Raw genomic sequence first — 15,932 nt, forward strand, 5'->3', positions numbered from 1 at the left:
AATGGGAAAATATTGCTGAATTCTTTTTCTCAGCAAGGAACATCCCTGAGAAAGAGAATGTGTCCCTGAGGGTAGGCCTCTAAAATGGCTGCTTCGGGGGGCAGCCGTCTTTTATGGTCGAAGCTGTAGGGATGAAATAAGCCCCAGTCTCCCATAGCACTCCCAGGCTTATTAGGACGAGGAAATTCCCGCCAAATAAATTTTGGTCAGACCAGTTGTCTGCTCTCAAACCCTGTCTCCTGATAAGATGTTATCAATGACAATGCGTGCCTGAAACTTCCTTAGCAATTTTAATTTCGCCCTGGTCCTGTGGTCCTGTGATCTTGCCCTGCCTCCATTTGCCTTGTGATATTCTATTACCTTGTGAAGCACATGATCTCTGTGACCCACACCCTGTTCGTACACTCCCTCCCCTTTTGAAAATCATTAATAAAAACTTGCTGGTTTTACGGCTCAGGGGGCATCACGGAACCTGCCGACATGTGATGTCTCCCCCAGACACCCAGCTTTAAAATTTCTCTCTTTTGTACTCTGTCCCTTTATTTCTCAGACTGGCCGACACTTAGGGAAAATAGAAAAGAACTACGTGAAATATCAGGGGTGAATTTCGCCTGACATCTGGCTGAATTTCCCCCAATAACCACCAGGGTAGTACCTCTACAAGTCTGTAAGAATCACAGCATGATTGGACTTGGGGCACACATATCCTGGAATACCCAGAAAGCCTTCCCAATAAAGACACACAGAAACAAGCCCAGACTGTGAAAAATACAATAAATGCCTAATTCTTCCATACGCAGACAAAACAAACATCCACAAACATCAAGACCATCCAAGAAAACATGGTCTCACTAAACTATGTTTGTTCAATTCCAGAGGAACTGAGATGTGACATTTCAGACAGATAATTCAAAATAGCCGTTTTGAGGAAATTTAAAGAAACTGGAGAAAACGGCCAGGTGTGGTGGCTCACGCCTGTAATCCCAGCACTTTGGGAGGCCGAGACAGGCAGATCACCTGAGGTTGGGAGTTCGAGACCAGCCTGACCAACATGGAGAAACCCCGTCTCTACAAAAACTACAAAATTAGCCAAGCATGGTGGCCCGTGCCTGTAATCCCAGCTACTCCGGGAGCCTGAGGCAGGAGAATTGTTTGAATCCGGGAGGCACCGGCTATGGGGAGCCAAGATCCCCACTGCACTCCAGCCTGGGCAACAAGAGAGAAACGAAAGAAAGAAAGAGAGAAAGAGAGAGAGAGAGAGAGAGAGGGAAAGGAAAAGAGAAAAGAAAAGACAAAGAAGTTGGAAATTCACAGTTCTATCAGGTGCATTTACCAGAGATTGAAATTATTCTTGCTGGACGCAGTGGCTCACACCTGTAATCCTGGCACTTTGGGAGGCAGAGGCAGGAGGATTGCTTGAGTCCAGTGGTTCAAGACCAACCTAGGCCACATGGTGAAATTTTGCCTTTACAAAAATAAAAACATTAGCTGGGCATGGTGGCACACACCTGTAGTCCCGGCTACTCAGTAGGCTGAGACCTAAGAATCACTTAAACCCGGAAGACAGAGGGTACAGTAAGCCGAGATCATGCCATTGCACTCCAGACTGGGTGACAGAGTGAGACTTTGTCTTAAAAAAAAAAAAAAAAAGAAAAAGAAGAAGAAAAAAAAGGACAGGAAGAAGTCAAATTATCCTTGTTTGAAGGTGATATATTTGGAAAAACCTAAAGACTCCACCAAAATTAGGTGATTAGGACTTTGCAATTTACTTGTGTCAACTTATGACAGGAGGGATCGGCCCAGGCAGACAGTATAATGAGGAACAGTTTCTGGTGGAAATACACCAGGCCGATGTACATGTGAACAAGTGAGCAGTCCCAGTTGTCCCACCTCCCATCTAGAGGACTTAAATCCTATAAATAGGGTTTAGTCTCAGCCCTAAGACTCACTCTTGCCAGACCCCCCACCATTCTGAACAATGACAGCCAAAGGAGGTCATACCTACAAAGGTCTTTCCTGAAGGGGAGTGAAAATTCTTCCGTGTCTATCGGTGCTTCTCAACCTTGGCTATACTTCAGGACGACCGGATAGCTCGGTGGAGTGAATCATCCTGAGGTCCTAGCCCCACCGTACAGCCATTAAATTAGAATATTTGGGACAGGGCCTAAGGCTGTTGTACTTCACAGCTTCCGGGGTATTTCCCTGGGACCAAAAGCACCTCTTAGAATGTCCAGTGAAGACAGTAGTCAACTTGGTCTGGAACAACGAATTTTCCCCGGACGTGAAAGTGTTCAACTCAACGGGAGGCACTCAGTAACCAGTGTGTAAATGAGGGACCAGCAAATCCCTTGGTTTTCTCACTGACAAGAGGCCACCCAGTCCAGTGGGGAGGCTTTTGCACCCAAATTGGACTATGTGCACAGCAAGTCCGGTAGCTTCTGTGCTGTTCCCACTCTGCAGAACTAGATGGACCGCACCCCCACCACTGACCCCAAATTTATTTTGGAAATTGAGACTGGTGACATCACACAGGGACCGAGAAGGCGTGAAAAGGTTTATAATTCACAAAATGAGGTGTTCTGGGAGATCAGAGTGGCTCCCAGGCAGGTCGGAAAATGGCTTGAGAGGGAGGAGACTGGGTTGGTGTTTTGATGCGGGTTTGGGAAAGGGCAGGTGGAGGGCTCCGGGAGCGGGCCGGTGCTGCCTGCTGGGTGCCAATGGGGGGAGCACCCGGGTTTCGTCATCAGCTTGTTATCTCCACTCATAGAATGGGAGCCTCTTGTCATCTCCACTCAGATTGTCGGGACCTATTAATACACTTGGCTCTAAGAGGAGGAAGGCCGTGGACGAACGCTAATGCCGGCAGCGCCTTGGTCGTTTAGGCTGAGGTTAAGTGCTGAACTTGCACTATCAGTTACTGTTATTTCGCATTACATCAGCAAAGGAGATCTCTAAACGCTGTCTGCTGACAAGGTGGAATGGGAGCTTCTTTCGTTACCTCCACGCGTTTGCATCGGATCTTCGGGGCCTGTTAGCACACTTGTGTATAAGTCAGCAGCGCGTACTTTGGAGAGTGTGGCTGCTTTAGGTTTCACTTGGTTTAGTCACATGCGGTGTGACGGTCATTGGATTAAATGTTACTGCACTCACATCAGTATCCGTATTCTGACTGGTCTCTGCTATTACTTGCCACACCCAGATGCGATATTCGGATCGTTATATTTAAGTTTAGCGCCCCTACTTTACTATCCCAAGCGGGACTGTTTTTTCATTTACGTGTCTCCATCCGAGGCACTATAAACATCTTTCCATTCAAGTTTACCGCATGTGTTTCACTATCCAGAGTCGGACTGCTTTTGGATTTACGTGGCTTTGTGGATGCGGTATGAAGATCGTTGCTTTCAAGTTTATTTGAAGATAGTAATATGGGGCTGGGTGCGGTACCTCATGTAATCCCAGCACTTTGGGAGGCCGAGGCGGGTGGATCACCTGAGGTCAGGATTTGGAGACCAGCCTGGCCAACATGGTGAAACCGTGTCTCTTCTAAAAAAAAAATAAATAAAATACAATAATACAAAAATTAGCCGGGCATGGTGGCGCGCTCCTGTAATCCCAGCTACTTGGGAGGCTGAGGCAGGAGAACCACTTGAACCCGGCAAGCGGAGGTTGTGGTGAGCCGAGATCCCTCCATTGCACTCCAGCCTGGGCAACAAGAGCGAAACTCTTCTCATGTTTATTTCCTCTTTCTTTAACTCTTACAGGGGCCCCTTTCCGAAGGCTCCGCCCAGCCCTGCAACCAGTCAGAGCATGTGCTCCCCTGAGGGCTGCACCCTGGCCTCCTCGAAAACTTGCCCTTGCCGGACCAGACAGTTGAGAAATGGCTAGAGGGACGAGACCTGAGTACCTGTCTCCATGTGTGCAGCTATACAAAATATGTAATTGCCGGGCGCGGTGGCTCACGCCTGTAATCCCAGCACTTTGGGAGGCCCAGGCGGGGGATCATGAGGTCAGGAGATCGAGACCATCCTGACTAACACGGTGAAACCCCGTCTCTACTAAAAAATACAAAAAATTAGCTGGGCGTGGTGGGGGCGCCTGTAGTCCCAGCTCCTCGGGAGGCTGAGGCAGGAGAATGGCGTGAACCCGGGAGGCGGAGCTTGCAGTGAGCCGAGATCGCGCCACCGCACTCCAGCCTGGGCGGCAGAGCGAGACTCCATCTCAAAAAAAAGAAAAAAAATGTAATTAGACGTCTGTAAAACATGTAATAAAGCAAGTACAGCAAGATGACTTTAGGTGATGGGCATACGGGTGTTCACCAAACAATTCTTTCAACGTATGTGTGAAAAAAAGTTTAAAGTAATGGTGGATGCCAGCTAGGTCAGGACGAGATGGGGAGGGGGAGGGGGAAGGGAGGGGGAGGGGGAAGGGAGGGGGAGGGGGAGGGGGAAGGGAGGGGGAGGGGGAAGGGAGGGGGAGGGGAGGCGGAGGGGGAGGGGAAGGGAGGGGGAGGGGAGGCGGAGGGGGAGGGGAAGGGAGGGGGAGGGGAGGCGGAGGGGAAGGGAGGCGGAGGGGAAGGGAGGCGGAGGGGAAGGGAGGGGGAGGGGAGGCGGAGGGGAAGGGAGGGGGAGGGGAGGCGGAGGGGAAGGGAGGCGGAGGGGAAGGGAGGCGGAGGGGAAGGGAGGGGGAGGGGAAGGGAGGGGGAGGGGAAGGGAGGCGGAGGGGGAGGAGGCGGAAAGAAGAGCCTCCTAGAGCTCTTTGTGTCTTTTCCGTTGTGGGTTTTTCCTCCTGAAGGGCAATGAAGCCGAAGGAGCTTTCCCAAGATTCCAGTGGTTTACAGGCGCTTTTCTGTTCAGTGGTTGGCAGGCAGGGCACGGCGCGTCTGGGGCGGGGCATGCAAATTTAAAATGGCTGCGTCTCTCGTGAGTTATGGGAGCAAAAAAGGAAAGTGAATATCCTCCGAAATAGTAACAATATTACTTAGGCAGGTGTTCAAATTTGGATAAAGACACACAATCTCAACATAGGAGAGAGAGTTATTGAGGGTGCTATCTGTCACCCTGAGGTTAGGATGTGTGGGAGAAGGAGTATAGTGGCCTGATCGTTAACGTGCTGATTTCAGCACTGATGTTGATGGTGTTGTGACATTGTTGTATTTTTTGGTCCTTGATTGCTGGAAGAGTTTGGAGATGTAGTTTTTCGAAAACGGGTGTTTTATTCGCGTAGGGCGCTTATTATCTCTTACCGTCGCTAACGGGAGATACTGAACTTGTTTATATTGGTCCGTTTGTACCAGTTGGGACCGTTGTTACTGACCTCGTAGGTTGTGTGTTGCGTTTACACGTTTAAATCCGGTTTTCACTCGCGTATTTAACCTCAACGCGCCTACGTTCTACACGTTCTACGCGTTCACCTCGGTTCGTCGGGGCCTATCTGCGCCGCTGCTTTTAAATTGCCCGCGTGCGCTTTACGTTTGCACCTTTACGTCGGATCTCTGGGGTCCATCAGCGCCGTAGTTTTTGAGCTGGTCGGGCGTGCTTTGGAGAGCTTAGTTGCTTTCGGTTTCATTTGGTTGAGGCGTGACGGTCATTGAGTTAAAGGTTACTGCACTCACTTCAGTCGCCATCGGTCTCCGTAATCTGACTGCCCTTTCCTATTACTTGGTTCACTCACATACGATATGCGGACGGTCCTATTTAAGTTGAGCGCCCATACTTCACTATCCCAAGTGGGACTGCTTTTTCATTTACGTGTCTCTATCCGAGGCAGTATAAACATCTTTCCATTCAAGTTTACCGCATGTGTTTCACTATCCAGAGTCGGACTGCTTTTGGATTTACGTGGCTTTGTAGGATGCGGTATGAAGATCCTTGCATTCAAGTTTACCGCCTCTACTTCACTGCAGAATCTGACTGCCGTCAGATCTGTATGACAGATTGTTGCATTCGTTTTCTGCGGGTACGTCACTATCCAGTCTACTTTTTCCATTGACGTGGCTGAGTCATATGTAGTATGACTGTCAGAGGCGTTGGAACCTGAAGCGACCCCATTTTGAGTGAGGGCTAGAAAAATGAGGCCGGGACTTACGGGCCTGCATTCTCAGAAGGATATTCCTAGCTTTCAGATGCTTACGGTTAAGGGAACAAATTAATGTTTACTGAAGAGACCCGAGTGTCCAGATAGCTGGATATCTGGAGAACAAAGGCGTTCCTAATTTTGCTTTAAAGGTAGTAATAGGGATTCTTGCAAAATGTAATAATTAAAGTTAATTCTTTATCACAAACCCTTGTAGCAGAGCACCTCTCCCCATGTATACAAGCATTGTACCTAGGGTGGATACGTTCCTTCTCTTAGTTTCGGGAACGCCCTTCTCTGTCTATGGAGTAGCTGTTCTTTCACCACTTTACTTTCTTAATAAACTTGCTTTTATTTTGCACCGCGGACTCGCCCTGAGTTATTTCTTGCGCGAGACCCAAGAACCCTCTCTTTGGGACTGGATCGGGGCCCTTTTCCTGTGACGTATTTCTGGCCGCCACAGATGGGACTATAGTGCTTTGGGGAAGTGTTGGGGTCCTATAACATATTTCTGGCGAACGACGGAAGGGACGATACTGAAGAAACTCCCCCAACCCAAAGGAAGTAGACTGCAGCACTGATTGGACGACTTTGGGTAAGTGGTGGAGTGCCCGGGTAAAGAATGGGATTGGGTTAGAGGCCCAATTTAATGGAGTTAGAGTCTTTCCTAAAAGAGAGTGGGTTAGAGGCCCCTCTTAACAAAAGGCAAGGACGCTTGACCGACCTCAGGTTAGAGGCCGGATCGAGGAGGGTTAGAGGCCCCTCTCAGTAAAGTCCCTCTCGGCTAAAAAACAGGTTTGACACCGCAGGCTATGCTCTTTGTGTTAATCTGCCTCGTCCTCCTTGTCTTGGTTGCTGTCTCCGTTTCAGTGTCATTTTCAGGAGACTTCATTTAACTGGTCTTAGGGATTTTAACTGATTCTTCTCCTGTGTCCCTCCCGATTTCTGTCCGTTTGCTTGTGAAACACTGGGAACCAAAAGCATTGGAGGATCCGTCTCTAAAATTGCTGATTGAGATTTGATATTTAACAGCTGTGAGCAATAAGATTCGATAGATGTGGTTGTGTTTTGTTGCTGCTATGCTGAGTGTGATTGAGAAGCACTAGGATGGAAATCAGGGGACTTTTCTCCTTGCTGTTTTGTTTGGTTTTGCACACTAAAAAAACTCCTTTGTAGCTAAGTGCGGTGGCTCACTCTTGTAATCCCAGCACTTTGGGAGGCCGAGGGAGGCAGATCACCTGAAATCAGGAGTTCGAGACCATCCTGGCCAACGTGGTGAAACCCCGTCTCTACTAAAAATACAAACATTACCCGGGTGTGGTGGCGGACATCTGTAATCCCAGCTTCTTGGGATGCTGAGTCAGGAGAATCGCTTTAATCTAGGAGTCAGAGTTTGCAGTTAGCCGAGATTGCACCACTGCACTCCAGCAGCCTTCTCAGCAGAGCAAGACTGTCTCAAAAGAAAATCGAAAAACTTCTTTCTTTTCTTGGATTCGGGCAAACCGTGTTTGCTTTGCTTTTCCAATCCTCACTGCTGTTATTGGTTACTCTGGTTGTTCCCATCTAAGTCCTCTTCATTTATTTTGCCTTATTCGACATTTGTTTCAAAGTCCATGTTGTGGTTTATCTAAGATTCATGGCTCAGCTCACTTATGTTATTTGGATAATGTGAATCATGTTTGATGAGAGGAAAAGAAGAAAAAGATCTAGACATACTAGGTGATCCTTTAATGCAAGCCCTGCTGTGTGGTTCAGCAGGCATTTTTGGGTGGAGCGGAACCCCTTTCTGTCAGCTCTGAAGGTTCGTATGTGTCAGTTCTTTCTCCCTGTAGTCCACCTGAAAGTTCTTGAGAACGCTTCATCCCTTCTCCTTACCCAGCTAGTCCCACTCTGTACCCACCATTCCCATAAAGAACTTAGCCCACCGAGTACAACTCATAGTGCAGCCTCCTATCAACCTCCGAAGGGAAATCTTTGTCCACTTAGGTGGCAAATCGGGAAGAGGGCACTGTGAGAGTACATGTTCCCTTTTCTCCGTCTGATTTGACCCTATGTATAGAGAAGGTTGGTCATTTCTCTGAAGATCCAGGAAAATTTATAGATGAGTTTGAGAAATCAACTCTGACCTATAGTTTAACTTGGGAGGATCTGCATGTTTTGTTGTCTCTGTGTTGTACAGTGGAGGAGAAACAATGCATTTTGGGGACAGCTAGGACCCATGCAGATGAGGTATTGGCTTGCAACCCGTACCATACTATGTATCAGGCAGGAAGTATAGCAGTTCCAGATCAAGATGCAGAGTGGAATTATTAAAGGGGCAGTGAGGACTTGGGGAGGAGAGATCATATGGTCACTTGTTCATTGGAAGGGATGAAGAAATGTATGAAAAAGCCTGTTATCTATGAACAGGTTAAGGAAGATTCTCAGGATAAAGATGAGAATCCAGGTTTGTTTCAAGGGCATTTAGTTGAAGCAATCGGGAAGTATAATATCACTGATCCTGCCTCAAAGGAAAGACAAACCCTTTTGGGAGGACATTTTATGACCCAGTTTGCCCCTGATATCCCCAGGAAACTACAAAAAGCAGCTATGGGAGCCAGGCGTGGTGGCTCAAGCCTGTAATCCCAGCACTTTGGGAGGCTGAGGGGGGTGGATCACTTGAGGTCAGGAGTTCAAGACCAGCCTGGCCAGCATGGTGAAACCCCTTCTCTACTAAAAATACAAAAATTAGCTGGGGATGGTGACAAGTGCCTGTAATCTCACCTACTTGGGAGGCTGAGGCAGGAGAATTGCTTGAACCCATGAGGTGGAAGTTGCAGTCTGCCCAGATCATGCTATTGCACTCCAGCCTGGGTGACAGAGCGAGACTGTGTCTAAAAAAAAAAAAAAACCCACTATGTGACTATGTGTCCCTAGACTCCTATGAAACAGCTTTTGGATATGGCATTTTTAGTTTTTAATAACGGGGACAAAGCACAGGAAGCAGAAAGAGGAGCAAGAAGGACCTCCCACAAGGTGCAGCTCTTGGCTGCAGCCTTAAGCTCACCTCCTACATAGAGTTTCTTTCCTGGCTCTTGGAGTGAACAAGGGAAGCTGAAATGTGGGAAGCCCAAAGCTGGGTGTCCAAGTCAGTGTGTTTTGGGCATGAATCAGTGTGCACACTGTAAGGAAACTGGTCATTGGAAAAGGGATTGCCCAGTCTTCCTCCAAAGGGAGCTGTTAGGTCCAGGGCCGTGACTATGACAAATGTCATGCCCAGGGTTAGGGTGCAGCCCATGCTGAGGTCTGAGAGGAGTGGATGGATAGATGAATAGCTGAAAGAACATTCGGGGGGCTGTAGACAGGTGAAATGTAGTTTTATTCAGCAGCTCTCTCATCAGCAGTTCTCTCACACTAGCTCTTTTATACTGTTTGCCTTTATCTTGGCTGTCTGCTCTGACTCTGGATCCTCTCAGCAGCTAGCTCCCACTCACAGCTGCACAACTGGTCTGCAAGGCCAGCTCTAAGATCAGTAGCTTAACCTTTCTCTCTGGGCACAAGCTGAGCCATGTCCTGGCTCCCCTCTATCCACCTGCCAGACAGTCATTCTCCCTTACAGGGGTCAGTAGCTTCACTCTCTTTCTGGGCACCAGTGCCTGCACAAGAGCCATGCTGAGCCATGTTGAGTCCCCGTGCACAGTGTCAGCAGGGCAGTTATTCCTTTTACAGACAGTAGTGGTGTAGAGCCAAGTATGAGCTTACACAAACAGGTTATATAACAAGTGGAGGTGAGTGCCTGTGCAGCAGTCTCACTGAGTCATGCAGGCCTGGATATCTGCCTCGGGCTATTCCTTGACCAAAGCACATCCATGTACCTTACAGCAGCTATCTGCACCCAAATCAGATGCCAAAATAACCAGGCAAGCCCAAGAGTGATGGGGCCGGAGACCTTCCACCACACCTCCGGTCGGACAACTAGCCATATCTTCTGAGAAGCCTCAGATAACCCTTGACATGACAGGTAATAATATTAACTTCCTTCTAGAATGCTTACTCTGTTTTGACCCATTATAATGGGCCTCTGTCATCCCAAAGCTGTATGGTCAAGGGGATAGACAGGCCCATAGATGCCATTTTACCTATCCTTTAAGCTGCTCTTCAGGGACTTTGGTTTTCTCCTGAATGCCCCACCCTTGTTGGGAAGGGATTTATTAACTCAGCTGCAAACAGTAGTATGTTTTGGAAATGACAAGGCAGACAGAAATTGCTTCTTCTCCTTTCCTGTGAATAAATACCAGGCTTTGTTGCTAGATGCTGCTGATATAACACTTAAAGTATGCCAGATTTTAATCCAGCTACCTACTTGCCTGAACCCACAGGCACCCCAGATCATTCTTGGATACAAGTTATGGAGCAAGTTTACTCCAGCTGTCCACATTTAAAAGATGAGCCTCTAGATAATCCCAAAGTAGAATGGTTTACAGATGGAAATAGCTTTGTGAAGGGGTGGGTTGCCCCTCCACACCTGTGGGTGTTTCTCATTAGGTGGAACGAGAGACTTGGAAAAGAAAAAGACACAGAGACAAAGTATAGAGAAAGAAATAAGGGGACCCAGGGAACCAGCGTTCAGCATATGGAGGATGCCGCCAGCCTCTGAGTTCCCTTAGTATTTATTGATCATTTTTGGGTGTTTCTCAGAGAGGGGGATGTGGCAGGGTCATAGGATAGTAGTGGAGAGAAGGTCAGCAGATAAACACGTGAACAAAGGTCTCTGCATCATAGACAAGGTAAAGAATTAAGTGCTGTGCTTTAGATATGCATACACATAAACATCTCAATGCCTTACAGAGCAGTATTGTTGCCCGCATGTCCCACCTCCAGCCCTAAGGCGGTTTTCCCCTATCTCAGTAGATGGAACATACAATCGGGTTTTATACCGAGACATTCCATTGCCCAGGGACGGGCAGGAGACAGATGCCTTCCTCTTGTCTCAACTGCAAAGAGGCATGCCTTCGTCTTATACTAATCCTCCTCAGCACAGACCCTTTACGGGTGTCGGGCTGGGGGACAGTCAGGTCTTTCCCTTCCCACGAGGCCATATTTCAGACTATCACATGGGGAGAAACCTTGGACAATACCTGGCTTTCCTAGGCAGAGGTCCCTGTGGCCTTCTGCAGTGTTTGTGTCCCTGGGTACTGGAGATTAGGGAGTGGTGATGACTCTTAAGGAGCATGCTGCCTTCAAGCATCTGTTTAACAAAGCACATCTTGCACCGCCCTTAATCCATTTAACCCTGAGTTGACACAGCACATGTCTCAGAGAGCACGGGGTTGGGGGTAAGGTTATAGATTAACAGCATCTCAAGGCAGAAGAATTTGTCTTAGTACAGAACAAAATGGAGTCTCCTATGTCTACCTCTTTCTACACAGACACAGTAACAATCTGATCTTTCTTTTCCCCACAGCTTTGTGCACCAGGGAAACAGAAAAGCTGGGTGTGCTGTTGTCAGTAAACACGAGGTAATTGAATCTCAGGCCTTACCAGCTTCTACATCAGCTCAAAAGGGAGAATTAACAGCTTTATTTATTTATTTATTTATTTATTTATTTATTTATTTATTTTTTGAGATGGAGTTTTGCTCTTGTTGCCCAGGCTGGAGTGCAATGGCACAATCTCGGCTCACCGCAACCTCCACCTCCCAGGTTCAAGCAATTCTCCTGCCTCAGCCTTCTGAGTAGCTGGGATTACAGGCATGCACCACCACACCCGGCTAATTTTGCATTTTTTTATTGGAGATGGGGTGTCTCCATGTTGGTCAGGCTGGTCTTGAACTCCCAACCTCAGGTGATCCGCCCACCTCAGCCACCCAAAGTGCTGGGATTACAGGCAGGAGCCACCGTGCCTGGCCTGAATTAATAGCTCCTAATAGAGCCCTGCAATTGGGAAAGGACTTAATAATTAACATTTATACTGATTCTAAGTATGCCTTTCTGGCACTTCATGCTCATTCTGCTATCTGGAAGGAACAGGGCCTTCCAACTGCTAAGGGTCCCCCTATAAAACATCACTTAGAAATTCGGAATCTATTGGGTGCTGTTTTGCTGCCCAAGGAAGTAGCTCTAATCCATTGCAGAGGACATCAAAAAGGAGACTCTAGTGCGGCTAAGGGAAACTCCTTTGCAGATGCAGCTGCTAAGACAGCAGCATTAAAGGAGCTAGTTGGACCTGTCGGCATGTTAGTGCCCTCAGCCATGGTAATGACAGAACCTGGGTATACTGAAGAGGAACAAGAATGGGCTAAAGGTCAGGGTTTAATTCCAGATCCTTCTGGCTGGCTTATCAATGACAACAAGCTGTTACTACCAGGTGCTAATCAGTGGAAAATAGCTAAGTATTTGCATGACTCTCTCTACTCATCTGGAAAGAGATTCCCTGTTTTAATTAATGCCCAGGCTTTTTGTAGGAAAAGACTTACTTAAAACGGTAAGCAGGTAACTCGGGCCTGTGACCTATGTGCCCAGAATAACCCAAATAACCAATCTTTACCTCCTCCCCTAATAAGTCCTGTTTAGCATAGGGGAATGTACCTTGTTGAAGACTGACAAATAGACTATACTCAGATGCCCCTATGTAAAGGGTTGAAATATTTATTATTAGTCATTAACACCTTTACTTGTTGGTTCAGGCTTTTCCTACCTGGTCTGAAAAGGCAATTGAAGTTTCTAAACTCCTGTTAAAGGAAATAAGTCTTAGATTTGGTCTGCCTAAGAGTTTACAGAGCAATCATTGGCCATGTTTCACAGTGACAGTTACCCAAAATGTATCTTCAGCCCTAGGAATTCAGTATCGCCTTCACTCGGCATGGAGGCCACAGTCTTCAGGGAAAGTAGAAAGAGCTAATCAAGCTCTAAAAAGGACTCTTGCTAAACTATGCCAGGAGATATCAGAAACCTGGCTGTCTTTATTACCTATAGCCTTATTACGTGTTTGAGTGGCTCCTAAGGGAAATCTACGGCTCACCAGTTTTGAAATTATGTATGGAAGGCGTTTCTTAACTACAGACCTCCTAATAGACATAGGTACTTTCAAGCTACAGAATTATGTGATCAACTTAGAACAAATGCAAAATGCACTCCTTAAATATGGAAACCAAAGACTCCCTTCCCCCACTAAGAAAGAGACTCTTGTTACAACCCAGCCAGGAGATTGAGTCCTGTTAGAAATTTGGAACTATTCCCAGAAGATCAACTTTCCCCAAAATGGAAGGGACCCTATCAAGTTCTCCTCAGTATGCCAGCTATAGTTAAACTTCTGGGAATAAACAGCTGGGTCCACTTATCTTGAATGAAACCTGTCTCTTATGAAGTCCCACAATCTGGTGGAACACAGACTGATCCCGTTTATTCCTGTGAGCCAAGCAGTGACCTCCGACTCCTGTTCAGAAGAAATGAAAGAGATGGGTAACCTAAAGATATGGATTGGGATTCTACTTTTGGGTAGAAGTTGGAATCATGCAGAGATTAACTTATTTATTGAGTGGGCAGAGACTTTAGCCTCTCTACATAATGAGATAAACTGCTGGGTATGTGGACATTTTAACAGCAGCCCAAGGGGAAACATGTGCTTTGATCAAAATCGAATTTTGTGTGTATGTTTTTGACTATTCACATACTATTTCCCAGGCTATGAAAGCTTTAGACACTCATATCTCTGCCATTGGCGTGCTGTCAATCGACCCTATATCGGCTTGGTTTCAACAACTGCCTAGTTCTTGGAAAGACTTCCTGTTTAGTTTACTTGGAATAATTTTACTTACTTTGCTTTGCTGCTGTGGAACATATTGTGGTTGAGCTCTTTGTGTAGGAATGCAAGACAAGCTCACTCAATGCTTTTTTAAATTGGACACTTACTAATCTTCCAGATATCACCTTTCATCAGAACTCAGAGTTATGAATGACCTTTACCATACCAACGCTCTCTGAGCTTTTCTCTATCCGAAATGCAAGAGACTGTAATAGTTAGGCAGCAATATCATTGCCCCAATTCAGCCTGAAGAAGTTACACAAGACAGATCTTCATCTTGCTGCAACCCTTAGGATTAAGGGTCCTCTTGTAAAGGGAGTGGGGAGATATGTCCGAGGCGTTTGAACCAAAGCGACTCCATTTTGAGGGAGGGCTAGGAAAATGAGGCTGGGACTTTCTGGGCTGGATTCTGAGAAAGTCAGGCATTCCTAGCCTCTAGATGTTTATGGCTAAGGGAACAAATTAATAATGTTTACTAAACAGACCCAAACGTGGCAATGTCCAGATATCTTGATATCTGGAGAACAAAGGCATTCCTAATTTTGCTTCAAAGATGATAATATCGGTTCTTGCAAAATATAGTAATTGAGAACATTAATCTTTTATCACAAACCCTTGTAGCAGAGCACATCTCCCCAAATATACAAACATTGTACCTAGGATAGATGTGTTCCTCCTCTTACTTTTGGGAATGTCCTATTCTGTCTATGGAGTAGCTGTTTTTTCACCACTTTGCCTTCTTAAAAAACTTGCATTTACTTTGCACTGCGGGCTCATCCTGAATTCTTTCTAGTGTGAGATTCAAGAACCCTCTCTTGGGGTCTGGATTGGGGCCCCTTTCCTGTAACACGATTGCTGCATTCAAGTTTTCTGTGTGTACATTACTATCTAGAGTCTGACTTCTTTTTGATTCACTTGGCTCACTCACGTGCAGTATGAAGATTGCTGCCTTCAATGTTATGGCGTGTATGTCACTATTAGGAGTCTTACCACTTTTCAATTCACTTGGCTTAGTCAGATGCGGTATGAATATCACTGCATTCATATTCGTCACGTGTACGTCACTATCCAGAGTCTAACTAAATTTCAATTCACCTGGCTCAGTCAGAGGGGTATAAAGAGCCTGTCATTTAAATTTATGACATGTACTTTGCTCTCCAGAGTCTGACTAATTTTCGATTCACTTGACTCAGTTAGATGTGGTATGAAGATGATTGACTTCCAGTTACCTCATGAACATCACTCTGCTGAGTCTATTTTTTGATTCACGTGGCTCAGTAGATATGGTATGAAGATCACTGCATTCACGTTTACCACGTGTATATCACCAGAGTGTGACTTACTTTCCATTCACTTGGCTCAGTCAGTGTGGGCAGAAAGCCACCCAGGTGCCGAGGAAAGAGACTGAAGGCATAAGCTGTTCCAATATAATAAAGAAAATAGTTAGGATAAAAGAAAGTTATATTAGACATAGGATATAGAGATTATATATGGATATTATCAATTATTAGTTTTTAGTATTAATCTTTGTTATTTTAACTGAGGAAAAACCAGGCCATACAGAGTCAGGAGCTGAAGGGACACTGTGAGAGGTGACCAGAAGACAAGAGTATGAGCCCTCTGTCACACCCAAATAAGGGCTGCTTGAGGGCTCCTTGGTTTAGTGGTAGTGCCAGTGCCTGGGAAGGCACCCGTTATTTAGCAGACCTTGGTCTAGCAGTAGTGCCAGTGCCTGGGAAGGCAGCAAGCATTACTTAGCAGACCAGGAAAGGGAGTTTCCCTTTCCTTGGGGGAGTTAGAGAACACTCTGCTCCACCAGCTCTTGTGGGAGGTCGGACAGTAGCCAGGCCTGCCCGTAGTCATCTGGAGGCTTAAACGTCTCCCTGTGATGCTGTGCTTCAGTGGTCATGCTCCTTGTTCACTTTCACATTCCACCTGTACACCTGGCTCCTCCTTTTAAGTTCTTAGAAGATAGCAGTAGCAGAATTAGTAAAAGTACTAACGTCTTTGATCTTTCTGATAAGTGCATAGAAAAAACGCTGACGTGTGCTGTCCTCCCTCTCTGCTTTGGCTACCAC

At 46.5% G+C, this 15,932-nt stretch overlaps 1 long non-coding RNA gene across 1 annotated transcript in view; it reads right to left on the reverse strand.

The window, feature by feature from the left end:
* Positions 1-5,207: 5,207 nt before the first annotated feature.
* The window catches only part of LOC134756403 (uncharacterized), an 80,631-nt gene continuing 69,906 nt past the window's right edge, over positions 5,208-15,932 (reverse strand). The window contains exons 2-3 of the long non-coding RNA XR_010133806.1: positions 15,084-15,271; positions 5,208-13,485 (exon numbers count right to left, since the gene is read on the reverse strand). This is a non-coding gene — a long non-coding RNA (uncharacterized lncRNA). The remainder of the gene's footprint in view (positions 13,486-15,083; positions 15,272-15,932) is intronic.

Source organism: Gorilla gorilla, chromosome 4 (assembly GCF_029281585.2).
Source record: "Gorilla gorilla gorilla isolate KB3781 chromosome 4, NHGRI_mGorGor1-v2.1_pri, whole genome shotgun sequence".
Classification (NCBI taxonomy): Eukaryota; Metazoa; Chordata; class Mammalia; order Primates; family Hominidae; genus Gorilla; species Gorilla gorilla.